Source organism: Helianthus annuus, chromosome 11 (assembly GCF_002127325.2).
Source record: "Helianthus annuus cultivar XRQ/B chromosome 11, HanXRQr2.0-SUNRISE, whole genome shotgun sequence".
Classification (NCBI taxonomy): domain Eukaryota; kingdom Viridiplantae; phylum Streptophyta; class Magnoliopsida; order Asterales; family Asteraceae; genus Helianthus; species Helianthus annuus.
This window is the reverse complement of record NC_035443.2, coordinates 183,163,394-183,173,344: the sequence shown is the minus strand read 5'-3', so window position 1 is coordinate 183,173,344 and position 9,951 is coordinate 183,163,394.

Below are 9,951 nucleotides of genomic sequence, written 5' to 3'. Positions count from 1 at the left end.
TACCATGTGTGAATGGAATGAATTATTATTGTGTATTGTTCGATAGGCAAGAAAAACAGAGTAATAAAATCAGCGGTGAGTGGTGGTGGTGGTCGGTGGTAATGATTGTGGGTGGTTATAGATGTCGGTGGTAATGGTTGTGGGTGGTTATAGATGTCGGTGGTGGGTGTCAGCGGCGGCGATGGGTGGTGGTGGCGGCGGCGAGTGGCGGTGCTGTGGTGACGACGAGTGGTGGCGGCGGCAAGGTGGCCGTTGGTGGTGGGTGGCAGCAGAGGTGGCGGTGGGTGGTGGCGGTAGTTGGTGGTGGCGGTGGTGGTGGCATCTACGATGGTGGTGGGCGGCGGCGACTAGTGGCGTTGGTGGTTGGTCGCGGCTGTGGGTGATAACGGTGGCGAGTGGGTGGCGGCGGTGATGGTGGTTGTCGGGGTGAGGTGGTGGCGACGATGGCGTCGGTGGTGGGTTGTGGCGAAGGTGGTGGTTGTAGTGTTGATGAATGGTGCAAGAGGGGATGGAATGGAAAAAAAAACATGGGGGTGGAAGGAATGATTTTGAGGGAATGGAATGCCTTTTGGAATGGGTGATTCCATTCCATTGACCAACCAAACACCATTTTCTTCATTCCCTCGTAATCATCCATTCCATTCCACCACTCATTCCTGCCTACCAAACACTACCTTAGAGAAAAGGCTTATAACTCCAAAATGAGAAAAAAAAACCCACATACATATATGAACCCATACTTAAGTTTTTCAAATTGGGTGGTGAAGGACGAAGTAGGATGTACCACAATCAACAAGCTCCTGTTTGGATACAGTTGGGTGGTGAAGGATGAAGTAGGTGTTGCAGTGGAGTTTTAATCAGGAGGGGTTCAATGTGTTACGCTTACAAGATTATTAAAATACCCTTTCATCTGATGATCAAACAAATGACAATTTGATAGAATGGCGCATTGTGTAATTAGGAAATGTAAATCACAGTACCTGAACATGCGAGATTTTGAAAATAGGTACGCAAATTGATTTTTCCTTAAACCATAGGAACGCAAATTGCATTTATATTGGCATACAAAACAAAAATGACTAATGCTTGAACTATAAACTCTCAAGTTAGTGGTAAAAAGTGACTTTCAGCCTCCTCCATATAGAATGAAAAACAACAATGAACTAAACATAAGATATTTAACAATGAATTAAACAATGGTTGTGTTAATATTTTAACACAACTATTATCATTCTAATGTTTTTTGCTTTGGGTTTCTTTCGCACAAAGACTAGCCTTTTTTGGTTTATTTATTTTCGATCTTTAGCTGATAATAAATTGAGTAATATGAATTTACTTATTATTTTCTTTTCATTAATTTTCATTTCATATCAAGTTGCACTGAGTAATTTTCACTACCACACCAACTTGAAAATACATATTACATATAGTACACCTTTAGTGTACATATAATGTCATACTACATAATATTTATTTTTAGTCTGGAACATTAAATTTTTTTTTTCAAATTCAATTACTAAATTTTATTTATATATAAACAACTGGCCGAGTTACATCAATATCGCAGGTAAGCGAGCAACAAGCTGCGCCGCTACCCCTTTCTGAATAGCAAACCCTAGCCTATTAAAGACAAACCCCTGCCCCCCTGTTGACGAGCAACTGCTGTGGACAACCATTTGGACCCTAATCAACAAACGGATAGCTTCTGGAGCTAGGGAGCCAAAGGTGTCGAAGGCGAAGGGGACAAATGCATGTTGGTTATCAGCACATTTGTCCTTTCGAGCTTTCTTTTGGTCAATTCATGTTTGTTCTTCACATGTTTGATTCATTGTTCCGTGTTAATCTTCAACATTTGATCAGTACAAGTTAGGTATATGACGTTAATGGGTTTGAGTTTGCATTTTCAACATTCTAATGGAAACTCAATTCTGATTCAACCATTTGAGTTTTGACATGTACAAAGTTCGGTATATGATCAGCCTCCATCAACAACAACAATCACGTTTACAATAACAGGAAATAGATTACTATTTTTAGTTACTACAAATAATGTGAACAAAACACAACCTTTCACAAGGTACGATAATGCTGTTCAGTAAAGAGTTCCAATAATATTGGCAGATTATTATATTGACTAATGACTAGTTATAAAACGTAAAAAGGCAAAGAAGAAGTAACAAATAAGTTTGGTAGTTGTGTTTAGTTTCGTTTTACATCATCACGTCCAGCTAATCAATCTCCTAAGCTGCCTTTGTGATCTTGTTTAACTTTACTTTTTTCATAATCTATTTATTTAATTTTTGTAGGGTTTAATATGTGTGAAAATAAGTTTTAAGGTGTATAAATAGCTTGAGCCGCTCAATAACTGCTTTATATGACTCATATACACTTATACGTGCTTCTTATATCGAGTGGGAGGGATAGATGGAGCCAATAGAATGGCGGACTTGATTAAAGAAACTTCGTATCTTTTTATTAGTAATCATTCCAAATTTTGTAATATCGAATGTGATAGATTGAGTGATTTCAATGTTAATTGTGTAATTCGGGTTCCAGTTGCTTGCTGGCCCGGTTTTCTATATTTTTAATAGAAGTTTCGCTGTTCAAAAAAACCTTATACAAGCTTCTTATTGATGCAGGCCCAAGTGTAGAAGATCGAGCCATGACATTTCTGGAGGCCCATGATTGAGCTTCCAGGGATGATTTACGAAAACGAGCATAACTTTGGCTACGGGTCTCCGTTTTTGACGTTCGACCAGTCAAATAGAAGCTTGAAACGAGGAGCACGTCGTGGCAAGGCCGAAGGGGCCGTGTCCAAGTTTCGGCCCAAAAAAACGCGTTCTAATGGGAGTTTTGGACACTTTTATGTTTTTTTCGGTATTTTATGCATTTTGTTTTTGGGCTTGTGTTTGGCCCGTGACCTTTTTGTGGGCCATTTCGAATTTATGTCTTTATTTATGTCTCTCGTAATTTGGATGGTCAGAATTCAATTTTGAGAAATAACCATTTTCACTTCAAAATTTTTGCTCTTTGGGTTGGATTTTAGAGGTTTTGGGAAGATCATCACGGGTATTCGTAGAATCAACGTGATTTGTTCTTCGTTATCATTTCACACGCTACATCACTTATGCAACCCGTATACACTTATACAAGTCGTGTTTTTCAAGAGAATGACAACTATACAATCAGTATACACTCACACAAGTCGTATATATACATGTCAAGGAATGTTAGTTTTGTTGTGTGAATGTATATATATAAACCTGTATACCACTTGTTCAGATAGCAAGACTCATAATATTGTATGTTTGTACTTATAAAAGGTCATATCAACATCAATGACAATGAGATTCGGACAATAAAAATAATTCAAAATAATGTTAGTTTGGGTCAAGAAAGACTTTTAACACAGTAACCCTCGCTCCTTTGATGGGAGACTACGTACGTCTAACTTTTATAATTCAAAATAATTCATGTTTTGCTGGCTTTTTGTCCTTAAAAGAGTCCAACAATTTTGTGTGGTTCCCATGCAGATGAACACTCAAGGACCATAAAGTGGGACACTTCACAACGGGTGGATGTACGTATTTATCTTCAACAGTCCAGTATGTTTTGTAACAATATAGTGACAAGCTTGAGATTTCCGACCGATGGTTGAAAACGTATATGCCAAAAATTTCTATAAAACCCAAGGTTGAAGAACTCGCTAGTCGCTAGTCGGTCGGTGAGGTGGGGACCAGCGATTACTCGGGATTACTTAGGATCGGGATTAATCGGATCAGGTTTTTTATATGCAATTTTCAGTTTTACGTATACATATACACATTTTTATATATGTTAAAGTAACTAGATTTTAACTCTTACTTAACTCATTTTTTTAAGTATACAAGATTAATTGTTGGAATTCACATGATTTTGTTGAAAACTAGCCAGAATAAGGTTTTAGGCGGAATACACATGTTTTTGCCGGAATCTGGCCGGAATCGCCGATTTTTGGCTGGCCGACAAGGTCCGACTAGGCCAACTAGCGATTAATGGACTGATTAACGAAAAATTACTCAGTTACTGGCCGACTAGCGATTAATCGTCGACTAGTCGCCGCCTAGTCGCGATTTTAACAACACCGATAAAACCGAGGGGTCAAAACTGTATATACCTAAAAAAATTATACGAAAACTACATACTCTGCACTACTGAGCAAAAAGTTCGGGGAGTCGACCGCCCCACAAAGCTACGCCCTTGGTAACAAACGTGGTAGATGATATATTATTAATAAAATAAGTTGTAACGTAGATGATATATTATTAATAGAATAAGTTGTAACAAGTTATTCTGGCATGTCTGAGTTTTGATTTTGGTTCGTAAGTGTGAGAAAGCATAATATCGGTCCCAACTTATATACAAATACATGGTTCTCCGACATGTCTAAATTTTGATTTTGGTTCTTAAGTATGAGAAAGGATAAATATCGGTCCCAACTAATATACAAACGTAACATATTTGGTCGTGAAGTGATGAAAAAGTCGTTCGTCTCCCTCACCGTTGAACTGAGGACCACCATTGCGTCTTCCAATAGGTCCCACTACCAGCTCTCTCACTCGATCGATATCTCTACTTCTGGAAAGATATTAGTGAACAAGATTTTTCACTAACTTTGAACACAAATAATTATATTTGTTTATACATTATATAATTAATTATTTCTAGGTTTGTGTTTTACTATGTGAGTGTTTTGGTAACAAATCAAAAGATGTTCAATATATAGCTATGAAATATGTTTTAAGAGACTCGTGTTGAATACGAATACTTAGCCAGAACCATCAACAATAAATTTTGTTCATTATGGTAGTGAAGGACCAACCTAAAGACACACCCCGTTGAAGACTTTGGCTCGAATCTTTTATGGGGATGCATCATTCCTATACATTTTTTTGTAAATTCTTTTGTATATGGTATTATTTTAAACTTTTCTCATGATTAAAGCGGGTTTTATTATTATTATTATTATTATTATTATTATTATTATTATTATTATTATTATTATTATTATTATTATTATTATTATTATTATTATTATTATTATTCATTACCCAATAATCTAATGTCATGTCAAGTCCTCACTCCACTTCTCATTTTTTCACTCAAACACTAGCAATGCTCAAATACCTAATCAATTTTTTTTTTAAAAAAAAGTGATTGGCTGGTTAATGGGGACCCACCATTAACCCCCTCTCCCTCCCACCTCTCTCCTCTTTAAACACTCGGTGAGTATACACCGATTTAGACACTCCCCACTCACCGAACAAGGGCTGGCAATGGTTCCCCACGCGGCAAAGTGCCAACCCCGCCCCACTCACCGCTACCATACTGTCCACCCTAACGTGTTAGTCAATTCATCTAAAATGGATGTACGGAAAGTAATAAACAAATATATGTATTCTGCATATATATATATATATATATATATATATATATATATATATATATATATATATATATAAGGGTGGAAGGAGTGGTCACCAAATGGTGAGTATTTAACTTATTTTCTAACCAATAATGTCATGCCATATAAGTCCCCACTCCACTCCTTATTTTGCACTCAGTCACTAGCAATGGTCAAACACATGGAGAGTGGTAAACAATTTAAAAAAATGTGATTGGTTGAAAGGGGTTGTGGCCCACCATTAACCTTCTCTCCCTCACGTTTCTCTTCTTCACCGAGTCGGTGAATACTCACCGCCCACACCACCTCTCTCCTCTTCACCAATCACCGCTCCAACACCAGCAATGGCTCCCCAATCGGTAAACCCCCCTCCCCAAAGCACTCCCTGAGACAACTCCTTCCACCCTAAACATACGAAGAGTAACACAAATTAGTTTTTTCAACTTATGTTCAAATCACTTTCTAACACACCGTAGAAACTCGGTGGTAGTCTCTAATATGTTCCCGAGTTTCATTTAACAAGGGAAGAGAAAGGAATTAAAAGAAAGAGAGTAAAAAATGTGTTCCAGAGATTTTTTTAGAAAGGGAAGTGGTGAGAAAAGAAAGGAAACAAGGGGATGATTGATGCAAATATTCATCCTCCTAATTTGGAGAGATTTGGTGAGAAAAAATTATTATGAATCTCAGACTTTTTTTAAATTTCCTGAATTACCCTCTAATTCATTATAAATAAACTTTCTTTTCTTTTCCTCCCAACTCGGGAACACATAAAATGTTTAATTTCCTTTCATTTCCTTTTCTTTTCATTAAATTCGGGAACACGAATATAATCACATCTTTTCCTTTCCATTCCCTTGTAATCCCCCTTCCTTTCTCTTCTATCGTTAAATGAAACTCGGGAACACAGTGTAAAGATAAATACTAGTGCGAAAGTTCTGTCCAGCTAGCAATCAAATACCAATTAATCAGGTGAATACATTTAACTCTTTTATAAATTTTGAAATGTTCTATATTTCAAATATGGCATGAGTTTATATTAAATATGTTTAACATGTATAGCAGGTTTACTAAAGAATTTGGACACGTGAGTGTATTTCGAATTTGATCAAACTTTTAATGTTGTGAAACCGTAAAATCGAGTATGTAATCACGGTAGGTAAATTGTACGTAAAACCGGGTATGTATTCACGATAGTACACACGAATACTCGCTGAATGTGTAACTTACTAGTATACGTGTAAATAGCTTTAATATTACTTATGCCTTGTTAAAAATTATTTGGTGTCTGTTAAATTTTATTCACCAGGTAATCACTAACAATTATGAATAGAATGGCTAGTGCTGAAAGGAGGACGATTTCCTGGGCAGGGAGAAAGCTTGTGGCTAATATGTCTGTAAAATAGTCGTTAGACATAAATTTTGATTACCATATGTATGAAACGTTTTGCAAGGAAAACAAGGGTGTTTAATTCCCCGTTTATAAAATATTTTTGTCCAAATTACAAGTTGTTTAAATAAATAATAAATAAATACAAATGTTTTTCCACTGCGTATTTAACTATTTATCAAAACAGATACCAACCGATTGGTCGCATGCCCAGGGTGTCGTAAAACCCGGGTGTGACACCTAGGGTGTTACAATCACCCCCACCCTTTATGGACTCATCATCAATGAGGTTTACCCCACCATCTATATCAGGGATGTGTGATTTGCCTATGCTTTCTCATTAACACCTTCGGGGACTAATTATTCCTGATAAGGTTTACCCTACAATGTCAAACGACATAGGAGTGACTTTTATACCATTTATAACATTCGGCTTCTCGTACCAATATTGTCCGATTTGGCCCCATGGTTGCCCATCTAGGAACTTACGGATTTGTTTTTGGTTGCCCAGTTAGAGACTTCCCTGGAGGTCACCCATGCTAGTACTACTCACACCTGATCATGCTTAACTGTGGAGTTTTCATCTGCTCCACAACCATTGCACTCATAGTTTGAATAGATTTGAGGCAGGGCATGTCTTATGAACTAAGAATCTCTTCTAACCACGGCGGATATGAAATTTGCCTAGGGTGAAACACACAAACCTACAAAGCGATCTCCTCCTTAAGACACTGATGTGTAACCACGTGCTCACATCGTTGATCCAGGGCTTTATCAAGGTTATTGCAAAGGATCTATATAGAGAAACAAATATGATGTCTAGTCAGTGGTGGTGGTGTCACTGGTTTGGTTGGTTGTGGTCCTCCCCTCTCTCCAGAAAAACAAACTGGATGGGTGTGGCAATGTGATGGTTCCATGGCGGCTTGGGGGTTGTGAATGTACCGTGGTAGTGGTTTCTATCACTAACGTTATGTTCCTGAGTTCATTTAACGAGGGAAAAGAAAAGAAAGTAAAAGGAAGAAAGGAAAGGAAGAAAAATGAAAAAAAAAAAGATGTCTTTCCTTCCATTTCCTTCCTTAACATGTTTTATTTTCCTTTCTTTTCCTTCCTTAAATAAAACTCGGGAACACAAAATATTTCTACTTTATTTTTATTTCCTTTCCTTTCCTTACATTAGTGAACTCTGGAACACAGTGTAAGAGAAAGAGGGGAGGTTATATATTTAGTGGAGAAATAATGTATTATATTATTTTTAATTTTAGTTTAACGTTTTTGATTATGTTTTTATTAGGATTTTATTCATTCGCAACCACTTAACAGAAAACGCTAACTTTGATTAGCGTTGAGACAATTTGAATAACGCGCTTTAATATGTTGAGATCAATGTACTTTCTTATACTTCTACAGAGAAAATAGAACTTCAAATAAACACACCTACTCCTATGTATTTGCCATTAGGACGTACATTGCAGGAACACGAGCCATAGTAGTTAGGATCGGAATTTGGGATTCCTTTCTTTTCCACCAAGCCAAGATATCAAATGTTTCATATTCTTCGGCTGTCACGCCATTAACAAAATCAGATATTCGATACCTATGTGCTCACTGTTCGGGGTGCTACCCTTTGTCGTTTAGCAGTCTCATTGCTCATAGTATAAAATAAATTAAGCTTCAGGTTACCCCTACTCAAGCTATCCCAACTTGAAATTGATTCCACTGATCCCTAGTGGTGTGTGTGTTGTGACCATATCTTATTAAATAACGTTTTGTGTCGGTTTCCCATTTGGATTAGTTTTGTACAAACATACATTGGAATTTATCTCATCAATTACGGTATCAATCCTCGTAGTATTTAAACACAAATTTACAGTGATGGCACAAGTAGAAGCGGGTGGTAGTTTGTCAAAATATTTTTTAAATTTTAGTTTCACGGGCGTTATCATTTCTCTAAGCATTTTTTTTTATTTATTTTCAAACTCACTTATTGTGTTAGCCATTAATCATAGTTTGTTCATTATCCGAACTCGTGGGATAATAAACCTAGATAATCTTATAGTTGCGTTTTTGAATACCTAAAGAAACACAGGGAGATATTCAATACATGCCCAAACTTCATCCGGAAACGGTGTAGCTCGAGCACACGAAGCAAGACGATTATGAAAAGGTTTTATAGTTGAATTTTGTCGTAAAGTACTTTCAAAAATTTTAAACTCGAATTTCACCTAGTAGGTACGTCCTAGTTCACACCTAAATAAATGGACTTTGTATCTCAACAAAATTTTCTATATTTCATATATCTTTCTTGACTTTGTTTAAAACATCATGTAGCATTTTGAAATTATCAACAATTCTAACAAAGAGACTGTCATGCATAACCAAATTAATAATAGAGTGAATTTCAAGTTTTGTCCTTTATCTTTAGGCCACTTTGCAAGTTTTGTCCTTTATGTTTAAATTTGACGAGTTTTGTCCTTTATGTTTAAAAATCAAGCACGTTTTGTCCTTTATGCTTGATTTTTAAGGACAAAACGTGCTTGATTTTTTAAACATAAAGGACAAAACGTGTTTGATTTTTAAACATAAAAGGGTAAAACGTGCTTGATTTTTAAACATAAAGGACAAAACTCGTCAAATTTAAACATAAAGGACAAAACTTGCAAAGTGGCCTAAAGATAAAGGACAAAACTTGAAATTCACTCTTAATAATATGTACAACACATCAAATATGATAGAAAAATCTCCGTTGCAAATCAGATTATATCATATTTTCAAATATTTCAATCGGGCTTGGATATAGTCTTTTCTAGTGTTTAAAAAACGTAACGGTCCGAACCAGTTCCAAAGCAATCTTTTTAATCACTTTCAAACCGGTTTGGTCATAAACCGATTCGGTTTGGTTTTTCGTGCAAGGGAGGGGGCCGATCTCGAACCTATGAGTTGGATCTTAAACCAAATTAGTTTGGGAGAGGGGGGGGGGGTACCGGCTCACCCTTTGCGCCTTCGACAACTATGCATCCCACATCAACATTGTCAGTTGAATTTTTTATTTCGGATTTTGCTCTAACCGAGTTGCGATTTAACTAAGGGTGTCGATCATGTGCAGTTTGGCAAGTTATATTTT